This window comes from Amblyomma maculatum, chromosome 3, assembly GCF_055883805.1.
Source record: "Amblyomma maculatum isolate TAMU_Amacu chromosome 3, ASM5588380v1, whole genome shotgun sequence".
NCBI lineage: Eukaryota > Metazoa > Arthropoda > Arachnida > Ixodida > Ixodidae > Amblyomma > Amblyomma maculatum.
Genome location: NC_139346.1, coordinates 166,724,275 through 166,744,809, shown reverse-complemented (window position 1 = coordinate 166,744,809; position 20,535 = coordinate 166,724,275). Strand labels below are relative to the sequence as shown.

The window sequence follows — 20,535 nt, the reverse complement described above, 5'->3', positions numbered from 1 at the left end:
CTGTATTGATCAACCACTACCAAGCTTGTATATCACCTTGAGCTTTTGGTTGTTTCTCTTATTGTTATGAGATAACCAACTGTACGAAATGTAGCTACGGCTTCCTATACATATTACTATGAAAAAAATTATACATACATCTATAAATACTATACATAATATACATAAATCTACACATGAATAAAATATCTTTCCTTCTGTATACTGGTGCTTCTGGCTCTTTATTTATGTCCCATACTTTGCAGGAATTGTAAGTATAAATTGAATGATCTCTTTTGTCGCCTTTGGTGCCGGGAAATCCTCTTCACGGTGAATCCTTAATAGCACATGAGTTAAATTGATTAGCTATAAGTTATAACGCTAACACGTATACGTGCTATTCTAGCACTGTGGACGGAAGAATGTTGTATAGTGGACATCTTTGAACCTAACAGGGGCGCTATCACAACATTTTTCTGTCCGATTCAATGCCAGCAATTTTACTACGTCCGAGTTATAGAAAGCTTAAATACAGGAACATTCTTAGTTGCGCTTTCCGCATGAAGGTCGCTATAGTAGCTTTTAGAAAATTTTAGAAAGCAAAAGGTGTCTGCCTATGTATATCTCAACGATTCACGCGGAACCTCTCTGATCTCAATAATCGACCACAAAAGGAATGTCGTCTCCTTAAGTGCTCATATTAAACATGCCTCTCTCTGTTGCAGGAGGCAGTCACCAGACTGAAGGACTCGTGCTAATTTTATTATTTTTTTCGCGCTACATTGAAAACTATTCATGCATTGCTGCAACTTGCATATCAACAAGGAAGTGAATTAAGCGCCCACTATGCAGCAATCGCCCCATGAATACTCCTCCTCACAAAAGCCGCTGGCACGAGTCCCTAGATAAACAACCCAACGATTCAAATTCTCCCGACCCTGAGCTTTCATTTTTAGTGCATTCAAAAGCAGCCTCTCTAACGGGGAGCTGATTGGTGCAACGGGGAAGAAAACCACCGCTCTCGCTTCTACACTATAGTCGAATCAAATCCGAAAACTAAGAACAAAAAGCAAAAGGAGGCCTCGTCGACCTGTTGTGAAGACGTTGCGGTCAGCCTCCCTACTGATGTTAGCCACCTACTACACGTGCCATGCTCGAAGGTGCAAGGCAGTGAACAGCAACGTCATGAAAATATAGGTCAATAACGTTCGGAGTCCTTCTTGTAGCGGCTTCTGTTATATAAAAAGCTTTCCACCGTGCACGGTTTGCGAGCGCAACTCTTCGCTCAAGATGTCTTTCCAGAGCTCAGGGATGAGGTCCTCATCGACAAACCATGCCACGACGCGTACATTGTGCTCTCCATTGATATCAAAAGCGCCATTTCACATTGGTCGTGACTTCATTCTAAAGGCATTAGCCAGCCCGATTGTGAATCTCGCATTTACGTAGTGTCGGCGACACCCTTTTGAAGAGCGCTTCTCCCATTTGATTGTGCGGGTGATAATCAAGGCAGAAAGAAGGGTGTATTATGTAAAATCATGTTGTTAATGAGGTGCGTAGTATGTCGTATCTACTAACTGATTACGTCACCAATTCAAATGACAGTCTCATGACAACAGTGATGACGTTATAAGTGTCATAACAAAGTTATGTGACAAGGATGAATTCTAAAATAGTGAAACATGCAGTAGCTGATCATGTCGCCAATGATTATGCCACACTTCATGACAGCTGTGACGCAAACGGGATGACGTCACTGGTGTTATGACAGTCATATGACATGGTTGAGTTCTGAAAATAGTAGAGTGGTATTTCCTAAATAAAAATGGTGATGACGTCATCGTCCCATGGCCAGGATGGCCAGTCAAAAGCTAAGACGCCATCAGACACTTGAGGGTCACATGACCAGGATGGGGTGAAAAAAGTGGAGACCTCAATGCATATCACAAAGTCGCATGACAAGGATGACTTCCAAGAAATGCGATGACGTTGCCAACTCAAGTGACAGTCACATGACAAGGATAACTTTCAAAAAGTGATGACGTCATTATTCACGGGGCAGCCACATGACCAGGATGACTTGCAAAACGTGATGACATCAAGTCACATGATGTCACATTATCAGAATGGCTTACATAAAATGATGACGTCATCAAGTGCCGTTACAAAGTCACATGACCAGGATGAGTTGCTAAAAGAGATGACGTCATCAAATCACATGACAAAGTGACATAACAAGATAACTTTGCAATAGGTGACAACGTCATAAGTCACACGACCAGAATGACTGATAAAAAGTGAAGACGCCAGCAAGTCACGTCAGTCACAGGACCATGACGCCATGCAAACAAGATGACAGGCTTAGCGTTGCAACAGCAGTAGCAACGATCAGGGTTTCGCATTTCCCCAATGCAGGTTTGCAATGCTCGAAGTTCTTCCGGAGCCCTCCAAGACGGTACCTCTTTCTTTTTTCGCTACTACTACTACTGCTACCAAAAATAATAATAATAATAATTTTTGTTTAATGTGCGCATGAACAACCATATGGTTTTTGTGCTGCAGCACAAATTTAAAGAAAATGCACACACAAGATTTACACATACAGAAGACAAAAGAAGGTATAAATAACACATTAAATGGAATTCAGATGAGTCACGTAGAGAATGAAAACAAGCAGGAAGATTTCTTTAAAAACATAACACGATAAATCATCCAAAAAAGAAAAGATCAAAATAGTCAAATACAATACAAAACTTATTGAAAGCGGTAAAAAGGATCAAATACGAATACACAGTGCTAAAGTAAAAAATATCAATATAAATAGATTAAAAACAATTTTGATATATAGTATCATAGTATTACAACATCATAGAATTAAGAGAATAAGAGTGAGGAAGGTTATGTGTTTCACGAGTAAATGAGACAACCTTAGTTTAGAAAGAGTTGAGAGTAAGCCCATTCTTCGTGCACCACTTAGAGAAAGAAGATATGTCCAATTTCAAAGACAAGCAATGATGAAAAGAATGTATGACCTTGAATATTTTTATATCGTCAGCATAAAGGAGGAAAGAGTAATTCTTAACTTCGGACGAAACTTAATTGATAAAAACAGAGAAGAGAAGCGGGTCTAATACTGAACCTTGAGGGGCACCACTGGTTGCCGTGTAAACGAAGGAGATATGTCCATTGATGCTGACAAAGCAGGAGCGATCAAGGAGGTAGCTACGCAGGAGGGTTACGAATGAAACTTCGATTCCTGAAAGCAGAATCTTTTCGCGAAGTAATGAGTGAGTGACAACGTTAAATTTCATATTTTTAATTAAAAGCATGTAATAAGATGGCATTCAAAGCATACAGGCGGTGGACGGGTGGGAAAGTGCGCCTTTCCTTATGACCCGCGGTGTCCGACAAGGTTGTTCCCTCTCGCCTCTTTTGTTTGCTCTCAGCTTAGAGCCTTATTTCAGAACCCTCATTACAGACCAGAGTATCATAGGCCTCCCTCTCCCAGGGTTTCAGATGCGGGTAACTGCTTACGCGGATGACATTACGTTGTACATGTGTGATCAAGCGAGACTGCAGCGCTGCCTTCATCTTTTTTTGACAGATACGGCAAGGTGTCTGGGGCTGCTCTCAATTTTGAAAAAAAAAGTGAATATCTTTCAACTGGCAGGTCTGAAGCACGCCTTAATGGTGCTCTATAAAACAAACACAGCGACGCCATCCGCATCCTTTCCATTGATTATGGGGCACGTGGGATAACATCTGCGGTGTGGATTTCCGTCTTAAACGAGGTGCGTAGCAAGGTGGCTACGGCCGGTGCTCTTGAACTACCCATGCTGGAGAAACGCTACCTTGTCCACGCTGTTTTCTGCGAATATGGTACCTCGCACATGTAACGTATCCGCTTGTCTGGGTTTTGCGTTCCCTTCAGTATCTTGTGAGTTCATTTTTCGGGGGCAAGGCGCACGGAAATGGTATTCCGTGCAGCACTCGGCTAGCCGCGTTCGAGAGGTGGGTTCGCCTTCTGTTCTTTGTCTGTCTGCTGCCAGCTGCTGGCTCTGCGCTACCTTCTTCGTTTGCTGCAAGGAGATGAGTTCCCAGCGTGGGTGCTCGCCTTATACTTTTTAGGCAGAAGTGTGAAGGAGCTTGTCCCTGATATACCGCTCAACAGGCATCCACACGCTTACCGGATGCCGGTTTTTTTATTCGTGTATGATGGCATTTTGTCGCCCCGCCCGCCATGTCAGCCCGGATTTAGACATCTCGGCGAACAGAGTAGTAGAGTCAATGGGAACTTTACTTCTTCCGCTAGTGCCTGCAGAACGCAGGCGAAAGGCGGAATCCACATCTCCGTTACCACTCACCGCATCGTTTCTGCCAGAGCATTTACGTGACTATGTTTCCCTCGGAGTGGGGGTGTTGCCTACACGAGACCGGCTACAACGAAGGGGCATTGTGCGGACAGCGCAGTGCCCCAACTGCCCACTTCAGGAATCTAACCGTCACTTGGCCCAGCAATGAGTCGTTGCTCGTGTCTCTTAGATGGCAGTCCATGTCGGTTTCAGAAGTCTTGCTATCAACCGTTTTCAGATAAATGGTAGATGTCCTCGCAGTCGCTTTCGACGATTGCTGATTGTAGCTGACGCTTTCGCGTTATGGCGCAATCGTCGTGAGGCTGTCGCCTTGATCCGGCGCTGACGTGTGCTTTTCCCCGTTCTGGCGCGTCTACGAAAGCAGAGAGTAAGAGTAAATTTCTAACCTCCGTTCCGCCCAATCAGGGGTTAACGCGAACTGTTTTTTTTTTTTTTTTTTTTTTTTTTTTTTTTTTTTTCAGGCAGGGCCCCGTCGCACCAGCGGTGCTCCTTCGTCAGGGACGGATGTCTTGGGCGAGACAGAAGGGTCTTGATTGATGAACTTGACCTTTATATAGAATTATTTACAATGTACATTTAGTCAGGGCAAGTGTGACAGATGCAGCACCTTTCCCTTGCTGTGAACCAATTATTATTATTATTTTTTTCCTGATTTGAAGACAGGGAAAACACGTGTCATTCCACAGGCGAGGAAAGGTCGAATTTTTCAAACAGTTAATAAATATGGTGGTTAAAACGAATACGAAGATATTACTGAATGGTTTTATTGTTGCGGCTGAGATGCCATCACGTCCAGGGGACAAAGATGGTTTCAGGCGCTTAAGGCTCGCACTAATCGAATTTTCATCAAAGAGAACGGAATCAGGCGCACCAGATGGAAGGAAAACGGAATCATCGTATGGAATTTTGTACAAAAAGGAAAATTGCTGCGCAAAACTTTCGGTAGCATATCAAATTTCACACCTGTAAGAGTCAACCAAGTTAATATACGAACAGGGCTATTGGAGGCGTCCTTCTCCTAAAACTCAAGTAGCAGGCCCGTGCATTTTCTTTTCCTTCTTCCTACATCCACAACAACAAAGAACCCCAGGTGGTCGAAATTTCCGGAGTCCTCTCTCAGCTACAGAGCCAGTGGCAGGCCCGATCATTTTCTTTTCCTCCTTCTTACAGCCACAACATCAACGTCTACCAACATATCAAGCTGAGTGCGTTTCGCTTTTATGGTGGGCCCGCTTCTTAAGTTTTAGCACTGTTCTAAGTTCTCTGGATAACCAGAGAAGAAACTTGCTACGAGTATGAGCATGCAGCGGTATGTACTTACGCATGACATTAAGAACAATTTTAGTGAACAGACTGACTTGTTCGCCGGCATCACTAATTTCGTTTGAAAGCGACCAATCGACGAAAAAAAAAAGCAGACCGAAGCGACAAACATTGTCCCCACGTGCATACGCGGATTCCCCGCAGGATCTGGATTAATAAAAGGTGGTACAGAGACTGTAGTCGCAATTAGAAATGGGGGGTGAAATTTGTCACAACTCGAGACTCGAACACTTTCAATATTAGCTAAACAAATTTTAAGAACATTACCGCGAGAATTTTTAGTTAGATTCTGTTGCTAGTAGCATGTAGTAACATGTAGTAACAAATCGAGCAACATGTTGCACTTCCTTGCTACGTAGTGATTGTAGTGAAATTATGTAAATGTGTTCCATGTTGATGCCTGGAATATTGGAATCTCCGACAACGGGTATTTGTGTTTGCAGTGAGAAGTGATAACATCATCGATATATTTAAGTACATCATCGCAGGCAGAAGGAGGCAGATTCAGAGAAATGTAGAAAACTGCCAACAAAAGTTTTTCGTGACGATTTAAAGTGAGCTCAAGCACAGATTCATCGACAGGTTCCAGGTCAGAACGTCGAACACACTGACCAGAATTGTCAATAGCAATGAGCACTCCACCTCCTCTTTGTTTGATTCCCGTTTCGGGGCGGTTACTTCAAAAAACAGAATGATTATTGGGAAGAAAACGCTAATAATAATAATAATAATAATAATAATAATAATAATAATAATAATAATAATAATAATAATAATAATAATAATAATTACGATGGACTTTAGCGACTAAAGTATTGAAAGGCGAAAGCCTGAGAAGCCTCATCTTGACTAGCGTTCCTGCCATCTGCAATCCCACACTTACATCTCATTTATTTATTTATTTATTTATTTATTTATTTATTTATTTATTTATTTATTTATTTATTTATTTATTTATTTATTTATTTATTTATTTATTTATTTATTTATTTATTTATTTATTTATTGTAATAGGGCGTTTATTGACGCTCAGATGGAGAGCTGTGAGGTCAGGACCTTGCAACGGCGAGCCCAGCGTACTTCTTCTTCTTCGTCGCACAACGCACAGGTGCATGTCGATGGCGATGACTATCACAGTACATTTTCCCCCCGGGTAAAAAAAGGAGCCATCCTGGCGACTTATGGCGCGGAAAGCACAGCGGGGTCATAGAATGGCTTCAATCGGTTCACGTGAACTGTTTCACGACCACGGCGACGCAAGTCCGCAGAGGGCGTGACGGGCTCAACTACGTAGTTGACTGCAGATGTTTGCTGGAGGACCCTATATGGCCCGTGGTAGCGAGCAAGAAACTTCTTTGAAAGGCCAGGGGTTGTGGAGGGCACCCAGAGCCACACCAGTGTGTCCGGGAGATATGACGAAGCTTCGCCGGTATCACGGAGGTATTTTTGTTGCCACTGATTTTCTGTTGTGAGAGAGCGGGCGAGCTGACGGCATTCTTCTGCGTACGTGACGGCATCGGATAGCGGGGAAGATTCGGAAACGTCAGTGCGGTAGGGAAAAAGTGTGTCCATAGTACAGGGTGGCTCGCGCCCGTAAAGGAGAAAGAATGGAGAGAATCCAGTAGTGGCCTGTGTCGCGGTGTTACATGCGTAAGTAACAAACGGTAGAACTTGGTCCCAATTGGAATGGTCGGTGTTCACGTACATAGCCAGCATGTCACCGAGAGTGCGGTTAAAACGTTCTGTCAGTCCATTCGTCTGAGGGTGGTACGAGGTAGCGGTGCGATGTATGATGCGGCATTCTTTCAGGAGAGCCTCAAGAGCGTCTGATAAGAAAACGCGTCCGCGGTCACTGAGCAGTTCGCGAGGGGCACCATGGCGAAGAACCAGGTTTTTCAGAATAAAGGCAGCCACGTCGCGTGCGGAAGCAGAGGGCAACGATGATGTCTCAGTGTAGCGGGTTAGATGATCCACTGCCACGATAATCCAGCGGTTGCCAGCTGAAGTTGTAGGAAGGGGACCGTATAGATCTATGCCGACACGATCAAACGGACGGGCAGGACAGGGCAACGGCTGCAACGAAGCAGAGGACTTGAGAGGAGTTTTTCGGCGTTGGCAAGACTGGCAGGAGCGGACAAAATGGCGGACAAAGCGGTACATTCCACGCCAGAAGAAGCGTAGACGCAAGCGCGTGTAGGTTTTCAACACTCCGCCGTGGGCGCACTGGGGATCAGTATGGAAAGCAGCACAAATTTCGGCGCGGAGATGACGGGGGATGACTAAAAGCCACTTCCTTCCGTCGTGAAGATAATTGCGGCGATAGAGCAGCCCGTCACGAATTGAAAAATGGTGAGCTTGGCGGGCAAGCGCCCGAGACAGACGACCTGGAGAGTGACTTGAAAGAAAGTCCAGAAGTGTAGATATCCACGGGTCGCGCCGCTGTTCCGTGGCCATGTCAATAGTGGCAAGCGAAGACAAATCGTAGGCGCAAACCTCATCAGACAACGAAGAGGGAGGCAGCGGTGAGCGCGAAAGAGCGTCCGCGTCAGTATGCTTGAGGCCTGAGCGATATATGACACGAATGTCATACTCTTGGAGGCGAAGAGCCCAGCGAGCAAGGCGGCCGGACGGTTCCTTGAGGGACGCCAGCCAGCACAGAGCGTGATGATCAGTGACCACATAAAATGGTCGGCCATAGACATACGGACGGAATTTGCCGATGGCCCAAATAATGGCCAAGCATTCTCTTTCCGTAACAGAATAATTGGACTCTGCCTTGGTCAAGGTGCGGCTTGAGTACGCCACCACATAGTCTCGGATACCAGGTTTGCGTTGGGTGAGAACGGCGCCTATCCCAATACCGCTAGCGTCAGTGTGAATCTCAGTTGGCGCATTCGGGTCGAAGTGGCGGAGGATGGGAGGCGAAACTAAAAGACGGCGTAAAGTGTTGAAGGCGTCATCACAAGCAGGTGTCCATGCGCAGAGGTCGGAGCTGCCGGAGAGGAGCTGGATGAGAGGAGCAATAATAGAGGCGAAATTTAAGATGAAGCGGCGAAAGTAGGAGCATAGGCCAATGAAACTTCGTAGCTGCTTCAGTGATTTTGGGCGTGGGAATTCGGCAACTGCACGAAGTTTGGTGGGATCGGGAAGAATGCCATCCTTAGAAACGACATGACCTAGAATTGTTAGTCGGCGAGCAGCAAAGCGGCACTTCTTCAGATTCAGTTGGAGGCCGGCGGTAGCGAGACAAGTGAGAACGTCCTTCAGTCGGAGCAGGTGGGATTGAAAATCGGTAGAAAAGACTACGATATCATCGAGATAGCAAAGACAGGTTCGCCACTTGAATCCACGAAGCACAGTGTCCATGAGGCGTTCAAATGTGGCCGGGGCGTTGCAAAGCCCAAAGGGCATGACGTTGAATTCATATAATCCATCTGGTGTGATGAAGGCAGTTTTAGAGCGGTCAGCGTCAGCCATTGGCACCTGCCAGTAGCCAGATCGTAAATCCAACGAGGAGAAAAACTCGGCGCCCTGCAAGCAGTCTAGTGCGTCATCGATGCGTGGCAGAGGATAGACGTCCTTGCGCGTGATCTTGTTGAGCCGGCGGTAGTCGACACAAAACCGGAAGGAGCCATCTTTCTTAGGTACCAACACAACTGGAGACGCCCAGGGACTGTGGGATGGCCGAATGACACCCCGACGGAGCATGTCGTCCACATGATCAGCAATTACTTGGCGCTCCGAAGCCGACACGCGATAGGGGCGCTGGCGCAAAGGTGCAGTTTTACCGGTGTCGATGGTGTGCTCTACGACAGACGTGCGGCCCAAGTCAGTTTGAGGAAAGTCGAATGAAGAAGCGAAGTTCTGCAAGAGGGCGACAAGTTGATCACGTTGCGCAAGTGGAAGATCAGCATCAATAGCATGTTGGAAAACGTCGGAGGGCGTCGAAGCGGTCGCAACATCGCAAGAGCACAGACTAACGTCGAAGGAGGGGGTTGAGTCAGCAAGAGTGGTGATATGACTGGGATCAAGCTCTTCAAGACGTCCAATGCATTCGCCACGGAGCAGGACTGCTGGGCAAGAAAATGGGTTCGAGGCGTAAAGTGCACTCTTGCCGTCCTGAATTTCGAGAACAGCGAACGGAAAAAGGAGGCAGGGATGACGGGAGGTGGCTTCGGAAGGTGTAAAAATCGCAGTCAAAGGAGTTACCCACTCACAAGACAGTGGTACGAGGGCAGCAGAGAACGGAGGAATGTCGGTGTCATGGGCGACGAGAAGTTTTGCAGTGCGGGGAGGGGTATCACAGAAGGGGGCATCACAGAGGGGGGCGAAGGCAATTTGTGCACGAGCACAGTCAATAACGGCTTGATGAGTCGATAGAAAATCGTATCCGAGGATGATATCATGCGAGCAGTTCGGCAGAACAATAAACTCGATGGGGTACAAGATGTCTTGAATGAGCACACGGGCTGTGCAAGATGCGGATGGGTGAATGTGCTGTAATGAGGCGGTGCGGAGCGAAAAGTCGGAAATCGGAGTGGTCACTTTGCGAATTCGACGGCAGAGCGCTTCACTGATGACGGAGACGGCTGCACCGGTATCGACGAGAGCGAGAACTGTGGCGCCTTCTACAGAAACTTTGATAACATTAGCGGGACGGCATGGAGGACTTGAGGAATTCGAAACAAGCGCAGTTCTTGCCCCCGGAACTGCGACTGTTAGTTTCCCTCAACGGTGCTGGTAGAACGTCGCAGCATTGGAGAAAGCGATCGGCGCCGAGGAGAATGTGATCGACGAGTGGTATAGGTTTGGCGATCTTGTGGGACAAATTGAGAACCGGGCGGAATCATTTGCGAGCGTGAGTCGGTATCGTACGGGTAAAATCGAATGTCAGGCTGTGAAGGTTGGAGGCGCTGGCGACAAAGGCGCGCAACATGGCCCGGCCGACCGCAGGCATAGCAAATCGGAAGGTTGTCCGTAGTACGCCAAGGTTTCATAGGATGTGGGCGGAACCTTGAGGGTGGGGCTTGAAACGAAGGCTCAGCATGCGGCGGTGAACGGTAGGCAGGGACCTGCACATAGGAGCCAGACGTGGGCGAAGGTGGTGGCCTAGCCGTTACTTGGGCATACGTGAGAGGTGCCGTCACAGGCGGCACCACGGGGTTGGACGGCAAGGCATCAGCGACGTGTTCTTGCACGACACGGCGTATAGCAGGGGCCAAAGATGGAGCCAGTTCAGGAACGAGGCGGCCCGAGTCTTGAAAATGGGGAAGGAGTGAGATTTGACGTGCGACCTCTTCACGAATAAAATCTTTGATCTTTTGATTCAGCGGGCTCCCTTCAGAAGTTGGCGAACCACCCAGGGCTAATGCGGATACGCCTTCGTCGCACACACTGGAGCGGCGCCTAGAAGCGCGCCGCTTGCGGAGCTCGTCGTAGCTCTGGCGAAGCTTCACGAGTTCACTAACGCTGGTGGGATCTTTCGCTACCAGCATCTGGAAGGCGTCCTCAGAAATGCCCTCGAGGATGTAGCGGATTTTGTTTGCTTCCGGCATGGCCGGGTCGACTCGTTTGCAGAGATCAACGACGTCTTCTATGTAGCTGGTAAAGGTCTCATCAGCGCGCTGAACACGATCGTGTAAACGTTGTTCGGCACGAAGCTTACGCACTGCCGGGCGGCCGAACACTTCCGCGAAATTCTTTTTAAATGTCGACCAAGATGACAGGTCAGCCTCATGGTTGCGAAACCAGAGGTTCGCCACGTCCGTCAGATAGAATATGACGTTACTGAGCTTGTATGAGTCATCCCACTTGTTGTAGGTGCTTACTCTTTCATAGGATGACAGCCAGTCGTCGACATCTTGATCGGCCGTGCCGCTGAACAGGCAAGGGTCACGCTGGCGCACGACGCCAGCACACATGATCGTGGGTGGAACGGCCGGCAGCGTCGAAGTGTCTTGCATGGCGGTCGTAGAGGGTAGTGTACGGCTTCGCAGTTCCAGTTTGGGTGGGATCGTTTCCGGCACCTCCGCCAATTGTAATAGGGTGTTTATTGACGCTCAGATGGAGAGCTGTGAGGACAGGACCTTGCAACGGCGAGCCCAGCGTACTTCTTCTTCTTCTTCGTCGCACAACGCACAGGTGCATGTCGATGGCGATGACTATCACAGTACATTATTTATTTATTTATTTATTTATTTATTTATTTATTTATTTATTTATTTATTTATTTATTTATTTATTTATTTATTTATTTATTTATTTATTTATTTATTTATTTATTTATTTATTTATTCACATTTAGACACTCTAGAGCGTGGTATGCCTTTCTTCCGATTCATTTCTATTCTAGACGGCTATCTTTTTTTTTTCATTGACAGCGGTTGCGATACGCATACAAAACGTGTGATTGTCTATAATCCCCCCACCCATCCATATCACTTTTTTATCGCCACTTTGTTTTTTGCGCTAAAATTATACAATATTTACGCAAGCACTCACCTGACAAATTCTTTCAACGAACTCATCGTTTCAACGTTCCGGGGCGTTAGCAGGCACACCAATGTAACACTCCAAAAGGGGTGTTAAATATAATAAAATGAAAAAAAAAGGGCACCTTTAACTACGTGGCTCAATGACCTGAGTAGCGCTTGACTCGTAATCCAGGGGTGAATGGTCCTCAGCTTCCCATCTAATTACCGTAATTTTTCCGGCGCAATTAACATGTTTTTACATTCTTTTATGCCGTTTGAGTCACTTTGATACCACATAATCACAATGTATTTGATGTTTTATTCACTCTCAATTCCATATGTTGTGACAACTACTGTAAATGCGCTACTGATAAACAAATAAAAAGAACACTGCAAGAAAAAAAAAACCAGGTCGCCCCCGGGAGGGCTCGAACCTCCAACCTTTCGGTTAACAGCCGAACGCGCTAGCCGATTGCGCCACGGAGGCGGACGTCCATAATTCTCAGATAAAAGAGCTGGTAAATGATCTCTTTTGTCTGTATGGATTGTATCAAGTGTTGTTTCGGCCATTGTTTTAATTATTCCAGGTATTATTATATGTTTTGAATTGCAGTTCAATGTAAGCGAACTACTTAATTCCAATTTTTGAAGAAAAGCGGCTAAATAACCGTTCAATTTGCCAATTATTTAAGATTTTCTTCAGACTGTAGCCTGCGCACTGTCTACACCAGAAGGAGGTATAATGTAAGATCATTCTTCACAGTATGAGTTCAGTAATAATGTTCGTCCATTTGGTCACGCTACAGGGATCTAGAATGTGTTGAGAGTTTTCGCCCTCGATATTTTACCGGCGCTGCAGCAGGAGACGAGGAACAAGAAGAGACGACAAGACAAGCGCTCGGACTAACAACGGAAGGTTTATTGAAACATACAGGGAAATTTATTCTCACATTGCAACCAGAAGCGCATGCGCTATCCCTTCCCACCAAAAACAAAAAAAAAACATACAGCTAAGGATCCAAATATGACAGTTCACAATCATTGGTAATTACTGATGATGTGCTAACGCACGTGTCACTATTTTTATGGATGTGATAGGCTTCACTGAGTTCTCTGGTCAATTTGTTTTGATTCCTGAAAATAATCTTAGCTTTATCAAGGATCAGAGTGCATAAAAATAGTGACACGTGTGTTAGCACACCTTCAGTAATTATCAATGATTGTGAACTGTCATATTTGGATCCATAGCTGTATGGCTTGGTTTTTTTTTTGGTGGGAAGGGATAGCGCATGCGCTTCTGGTTGTCATGTGAGAATATATTTCCCTGTATGTTTCAATAAACCTTCAGTTGTTAGTCCGAGCGCTTGTCTTTTCGTCTCTTCTTGTTCCTCGTCCCCTGTCGCAGCGCCGGTAAAATATCGAAGATGAACCAACTAGCTCAAATCTCAGAGTTTTCGCCTGAGCGCGAAGCTGGCAACGGAACCTTGAGTTCCCCACCCGGTTCCTGCCATTTCTTATTGTTCTTCGAGCCTGTTGAAGGGCGAAAACTCAGTGTGAGTGGGTGAGTGTACTTTAAAAACGAGGCCTTGTTCTGAAATTGTTTTTAACTTTCCGTAGCCCACCGTACCCGGGTTCGAACCTTAACCATGGCTGCCGTGTTTTGATGGATGTCTCGAAGGCGTACGTGTGCTGAGATGTAAGTGCATATTCGAAATTTCCAGGTGGTTGAAATTATCCCGCAGTCCTCCGATAGGCACCTTTCTCTGCTTTCATTCCCACCACCCTCCCCTTAGGCCACGCAGAACCGATACACGGTGGAAGAGTTTGGCCTTTCTTTGATACTGCCACTGCTCAGCCGCCGCTGACGGATCTCCCCCTTCTAGCGACGTCTGTCAGACGAGAAAGTTAATTTCTTAAAATGAACAGACTCTGAGGGAGCGCCGCGACAATAGAAGGAAGGGGGAACGAAGGGCGCGGCTGAGAGCCGGCCAGAGCCAACAACCCGAATGCCGCCCACAACGCTGCTATGTGTTATATTCGTTTACTTTTGGCCTTCGTTACTAATGTTTTTCACCACCACCACCGGTTCGTAGAATTTCATTGGAGGGCATGCAATCACGTGTCGCGGGAGCAGCCTTCGTAACTAGGCTAATGCTAATTTCGGCGTTTTGTTTTTGAGTAGCTCTGCGTCCGCTAGCTGGTGAGAAATGGGTTGCTGTAGTGCTGTGGAGTATTCTAACCATAGTCAGAAGGTATTTTGGTTGTTTAAACTCTCAAAAAGAAAAAAAAAGACTGATTTGAACATCTAAAAATTCCATGCTACAAACAGAAGCCGATCCACGCTGATGTTTGCGAGAGGAATTCCACTATTTTTATCGGAAAATGATTCATGTAAGAGTATAGTGACCTTACAGTATGTGATGTGTTGTAAGCTATAGCTATTCTTCATACGCTGCTGTAGAAGTGTTTCTGGCCCTACGGTGCTGGGACGGTCGGTCAACGCCGCTTGCGGCGGCGGTGGCCAGCTAGCCACCGATGTAGGCCGTCATTGCACCCGACAACGCTTAGGTGGTGGACGACGGCTGTTGCGGCGCTCGTATTTCTCTCCCTTTTCTTTTCCTTTCCTCTCCATTTTCCCTTCTAGGAGGTGGCTCAGCTACAGAGCCAGTAGCAGGCCCGTGCATTTTCTTTTCTTTCTTCCTACAGCTACAACAACAACAACCACCACAACAACTGCTGTAGGGTGGAGGGTGGTTGTTCCTGGCCCTACGGGGCTGGGACGGTAGGTCAACGCCGCTTGCGGCGGGGGCTAGCCAGCCACCGAATCTTTATCTGTAGTAACTTATAGGCCGTCATTGCACCCGCCACCGCTTCGGTGGTGGACGACGGCTGTTGTTGCGGCGCGCGTCTTTCTCTCCCTCTTCTTTTTCTTTCTTTTCTATTTTCTCTCTTCTGTCCACACGAAGCAGTGGATGTTGCTAAGCTACAGAGCTAGCAGCAGGCCGTGCATTTTCTTTTCTTCTTCCTACAGTCTCAGCAACAACAACATATGCTGAAACGGTGTGTCTTCCGTATGAGATGACTGCATGGGTTTTCTGCTGGCTCACACAGTTCACCGTAGGGGCATAATTTTCAACATGCTGGCCTTTTTAATCACATGTATAAAGGTACCAATTGCATCTTTGTAAGAAATGATGGCGCTATATGACTTTTTCTTTTTTTTTTTTTTTTGTCTCTCACAGCAATTCACTTACGTGACAGCTCAGATTGCTGTATTTCAATTTTATAATCCTTTATACTCAATCAATCATTTGATATTGATAGTCCTTGGAAAAATAAAACTGCTTTTATGCTTTGTATTCAGCTTTTATTTCCATGATATTTCTAAGCTTTAGCAAGTCCCTTATATGAAGATTATACTGCACTCCACGACTTGAGATGATATCTCAAGCTCAGGTGTAGTCAAGTCCTAAAAAGAAAACAGTTGAATCGCTTGTCAGGCTGCAATGAAAATTTTGCATCGGGTCCCCTTATTGGAAATCTCGACATCTTCTTTGAATTTCAAAATCATTCAAACGCGCACGTTCAACATGTTCAACTTGCGGACATCCCGTCCAGGCAATTCTAAAAATAATCTCTCCAGGCATTGTCTTTTGAGTTGCGGCAAATCATTGCGGTCTAAGTGACATCTATTAAAACGACCTCATAATTTATCGATTAACGCCGATATACTTACATAGAGCACTATAGCCAAACGGGCGAGTTGGCGAAACGTATTCGTGAGCAAACAGCTCAAAACACGAAGACTGGAACAGAACCACCACAGGACGAGCGCGTGGTTCAAATGTTCCTGTCTTTGCCTTTTGCGCTGTTTGCCCTTCAAAATGACGTAAAGCATATGAGCATGGAGGAAAGACTGGATTCATATATGTGTTAGTTTACAAGTGCCTCGATGCAGCAGCTTCTTTGTTATTTAATTTTGGGTCTGGCGAGGGTAAATCGATATAGTGGTTGATTATTTCCGCATTTTAGCTACCGGTCCTCGTTACCTCAGTCGCCGGGGGGTGTACCTTGGCTGCCTGTTGGTACAGTACTCGAGCTAGCTCTTAGGCATCCTCATTGCCAGGGACGGTAGCGCGCGGGTATCCAGATTATTCGAATTTTCCTGTTCATCGAAGGATCTTTGCCGCCTGCAGCGAGATCCTGCCTTTTCCAAAATTTTCAACGGCATATGCACCCTGCGACGGGAGAGCATGATAGGTGTAGTCATTGTGGGTCGAGAGAGACCCTCGACCGCATAATATGGGAATGCCCGCACTCTACCGAGTTAGATCAAAATATATATAGTAGAGAGAACTGGGAGTCCCCGCTGCAAAGCCCGAACCCTGAGCTTCAGCGGAACATCGTCCACCTGACGAAGGAGGCTGACCAAGGCCTTCTAGCCAGACTTTAACGCAGCGGTCCCCTTCTCCCAGGCCTGCGTGCCGGGGGCAGGGGTGATCGGCTTTTTCATGGGGGCAAATAAAGTTTTTTTTTTTTTTCAGTCAATCAATCAAATGGAGAAAGGACTGCTATAGATGGCGTGCGCGAATACGCACGCTCTCAATAAGCTTCCCGGTGTTAGTACCAAACAGTGAAAATTCAGCTAAAGCTTTCGAGCGCGCACTTCGTTACGAACAATCACATTTAAATGCGCGATAAAGGCACTGAACTCCACTCCAGTACATTTTCGCGTGCGCATTAAAAGCAACAGACCTTCACGGAGATCCCACGCGCACTTGAATGGAAAACACACTGCTGTACAAGGCTTCTGCACGAAGCCCGACGCGTCGTTCACCCGCGCTACAGTGTTCAAAGCCTTCTAGAACACTGTAACCGCGCGCTGAGAGGGAAAAATGGCGCGCGGAAGCATTTCATGGTTTCGTTTCGTGACGTCGATAGGGACGGGAGCGCGGCCGCCCAACGCGGCCCCGCGACCACGCCTATTTGCCGAACTCTTCCAATATATGTATCAATTCTGACGTCGCGGTACCGGTAACGCCGTCTACTGAATAGTGCGGCTTTCCTTAAGGCGAAAGCCTTTACTTGCTCATGACTGTGGATAAGACTTGTGCGTCCGGGGAGGATGTCACACCGTCATTCTTGAAAAAGGAATTGATGAGTAAAATAATGGTTTAGAATAGCCGCATAAACAGCTAAACAACGAAAAATTCCGGGAGCACTGCAGAATCTGCAGTGGAGATATGCGAAATCCTGGGCGTTGCTGCTGCATACGTACTTACATCGCGCGTCCCTTGTCGAACACAACCAGCGTTCCGTTCAATGCGTCAAAGTTAACCGCAGAAATTAATAAAGGATATGAATTTCTTCTGCCAATTTTGTGGCGAGATATAATCTGTGCGTGCAAAGCCCATAATTCTTTCTTCAGAACTCTTGACTGATCCTTTTAAAGAAACTTGAGATAAGCTAAGGTCAAGCGATGACCCGGACATTCAGTTCAAGACCGTCGAATGGGCCAGCGTTGCCAAAAATAATCCGCTACCCTTTCACAATACAGTTCTATCAGCGTCAGCCAGCGTTCTATAATTGGTTTACAACAGTATCCGTCGCTCGCGGAATCTCGCTGACAAACCTCGCAGACAAATTTCGCCGACGCGAGATTTTAACCATGAGCACAGGCTTTCGCCTTTAAAAAGCCAAAAACCTTCGCAGACTACAGACCGGAATTATCATAAGTTCAAGGCGCGAAAAACTTTGCAAAGGGAAGAATCTCTTCCTCTGCGCTCAACATTCTTCAGCACTCCTCCCCCCTTTCCCGTCCTATCCAACTCGTCTGTGTTCCGGCTCACGCAGGGCATCCTGGAAATGAGGCGGCAAATTCCATCGCTCGCGAGATGACCGATCGAGCAGGCCCCCTCTAATCCGGGATGGACACGCGTGACTCCCTCCTCACCTTCCATGACATTACCCTCCACTACCGCAACACCCGCTTATCCCTCCCTTCCCCTCACAAGTCCCTATCTAAAATCCGCAGCTGTGGGAAGTTGTTTTGGCCAGCTCGGAGCCGCATATTCAACAGCGGCTTACGACCTGGGCAGCGGAAGTCGCTACCAGGCGTGACCTGGAGGCTACGACCAGCAGCCAGAAGGCCGCCCACGGAACGGCGGCAACATAATTTTATTAATGCGGAAGCATTACTTCGCTATGTTCACAAATTTCTGTTCGCAGACCGTGTCCGCAGGCCATATCCCCAGACCGTGTCCGCAGAACGTGTCTGCAAAATCGTGTCTGCAGCAGTTGTGAGTAATTGAGAACTGGTAGAGGTTAATGAGGGGTGTCAGTCGATAGAGTGTGGCGTAATGTTGTGTCCGATAAAATAATTAGGGCACTAAGTTAATTAGGTAATTAATTATAATAACTGGTTCACAGGAAAGAAAAGGCGCAGTATCTGCCACACATATTCTGTGGACACCTGAACCGCGCAAAAGGGAAGGGCGGAAGGCGGAAGTGAAGCGAAAAGAGGTAAAGGGGTACCATAGTAGATATGACGTCAAGGATGTGACGTCACGCAACCGGCAGTCGAGCTGAAAAAAAGGGCATAAGGGAATGGCGCGCGATTTGAAAGTACCAAAGACTAAAATGGGTAAAAAAGAAGTGAATTAAGTAACCAGAAGCAACCAACAGCAGCATCCGTACTTTCGCATTACTCCGATGCAGATTTTGCAGTGCTCACTAATTTTTTTGCCCTTCACTAAATAAAGTTTTTACCACCACCATGAAAGAAGTTTTGTTGGGCTACAGTTCATCGTAAGTTCAAGGCGCGAAAATGCACACGGACGCATGAAAGGTAACGGGACGGAGCTCCGAGAAGTGTTTACATGTGTGTTCATGTGTGTTCTCGCACCTTAAACGTACGATGAACTGTCACCAACTAGCCCAACAAAACATTCTTTCAATGCAGGCCGGAAATTACCTCAACACAGTATGGCTGTAAACACTGCGGAGAGAGGTACACTATAGACCACTTAATCTGGCATTGTCTCTTCCGCCTGGGGCAATGGTCAACATTCAAGACACGGAATCTTGGAAATCTCTTCTACAAGGCGAAAACCTTGAGACCCAATTGTCATCCGCCTGGCGACTGAGGCCGTGAAGAATCAGTGTATTCTTGCGCGCTTCTATAGTTGCGGATTCCCAGCCCCTATTCAGGTCTGCGTACTTGAGTGAGGAAGTAGGGGAACCTCCTATATCGGTGGCAATAAAGCTTCCAATCGATCGATCGATCAATAAATCAATCAATCAATCAATCAATCAATCAATCACCTTGTTCTCTTTGCCCACGATTCCCTGACTGTTAGACAGCGTTTACATGCCTCCTGCTGCGGGATCGAGAGACAAAGCCCTCCTTGCGGTGGAGTCAACGTTCTTGGAACGCGGGTGGAGTTGACTGTACTGGACCCCTCGACTCCCCGACCCCGGCGGTGGTTATATGAACCCTGTAGCCTTTTTTCAACCCGATGACTGAACTCAACCCGCCCTTGTCGGGTTCATGTATATGGCACTTCAGCCCACTACAAAGAAGGGGGGTATGACACGCGAATTCACTGTGACAAAGGGCAGCATTTTTACTAGCTGTCGCTGAATATCTGCCGCTAAACCGTTCGCTTAAGCCTCCGCCCGTTTATTTGACTTTTTATTCAAGATGTATCATACAGACTACACCGATCTGAAAGCTCGGTGTAGTCTGGTAAAAGCAGTTCATCAATCTAATCCAAAGTCGTAATTTGGGTGCACCGAGTGTCATATCAGACGCTGGTACTTTTTTCGCATTGCTTCAGTCCCAATGCACTAATGAATATGACCATCAAAGTCAAGAAACGACAACACGAAGTGGTGCACGATAGCGCATGGCATATTTGTTGAGCGACTGAGACGGCTCAAACAATGGAAAGACGAAAAGCAGCCATACAGATTCAGTCGTGCTTGAGAAGATAAAAATACATGATTAATTTGGCGCGCGGTCGGACTTGTGCAAAATATTTTGAACGTAACATCTACACCGCGTAAACGCGAACCTCTGGGACAGCACAAATTTCCATGACCATCAGTTGTTAGTGTCTATTCTTAACCTGTTTGACTCCAGAGATGGAAACGTCATACGGGAGAATTAACTTGAATAACCAACAACACGCAATAAAAATTTGAGAAATTGCTGATTACATTCGATGAGGAGAGTGTTGTCGATCCTCGACATCGCACTACGCGAATTTCACTAAGCGTGTAAACGAAACAAAAACTCCGTGCTGGTTGTTTCGATATTAGCGCGAGCGACTTCGACATCAGTAGGCACGCCTTTTTTTCTTTGTGACATTTTTAATCGTGTCAGC

The 20,535-nt window shown here is 46.5% G+C and overlaps 1 non-coding gene across 1 annotated transcript; it reads right to left on the bottom strand.

The window, feature by feature from the left end:
• Window positions 1–12,561: 12,561 nt before the first annotated feature.
• Window positions 12,562–12,635, bottom strand: TRNAN-GUU (transfer RNA asparagine (anticodon GUU)). Its single transcript has one exon. It is a non-coding gene; the product is annotated as a tRNA-Asn (tRNA).
• Window positions 12,636–20,535: the final 7,900 nt, after the last annotated feature.